At 40.6% G+C, this 665-nt stretch overlaps 1 protein-coding gene across 1 annotated transcript in view; it reads right to left on the minus strand.

Annotated features, from left to right (window-relative positions):
* The window catches only part of LOC116091509, a 10717-nt gene that overhangs the window by 718 nt on the left and 9334 nt on the right, over positions 1-665 (minus strand). The gene's annotated exons all lie outside the window — the stretch shown is intronic.

A 665-nucleotide genomic window follows, 5' to 3' on the forward strand; every position in this document is an offset into this window, starting at 1 on the left:
ATTATATGTAAGTACACTGTAGCTGTCTTCAGACACTCCAGAAGAGGGCGTCAGATCTCATTACTGGTGGTTATGAGCCACCATGTGGTTGCTGGGATTTGAACTCAGGACCTTCAGAAGAACAGTCCATGCTCTTAACCACTGAGCCATCTCTCCAGCCCAAGATTTATTTTTATGTATTTTATGTGTATGGGTACACTGTAGTTGTACAGATGTCTGTGAGCCATCATGTGTGTGTCTGCTCTCCGCCCCGCTTGCTCCAGCGTAATTCACGGTAGCTGCCTTCAGACGCACCAGAGGGCGTCCAGTCTTTTTATGGGTGGTTGTGAGCCACATTGTGGTTGCTGGGATCTGAACTCAGGACCTTCAGAAGAGCAGTCAGTGCTCTTACCCGCTGAGGCATCTCTCCAGCCCATAAATTTTAAATAACTCCAAACATTTTAGCTGTATATTTCAAAATAATACATCACTACTAATATTTTCTTAAATGAACATAAATATATAAAGTGGTTTTTTTTGTTTGTTTTATATTTAGTAGACCTTAAAATCTTGGCTCTTATTGTGGTAACTTGATACAAGAGTTACAAACATTAAGCGAAGCATTCAGTCTTACTCTTTGTTGTTCTCTTACAAACCCCCTCCCAATTTAATTGTCTACATTTCTT

This window comes from Mastomys coucha, chromosome X, assembly GCF_008632895.1.
Source record: "Mastomys coucha isolate ucsf_1 chromosome X, UCSF_Mcou_1, whole genome shotgun sequence".
Lineage (NCBI taxonomy): Eukaryota > Metazoa > Chordata > Mammalia > Rodentia > Muridae > Mastomys > Mastomys coucha.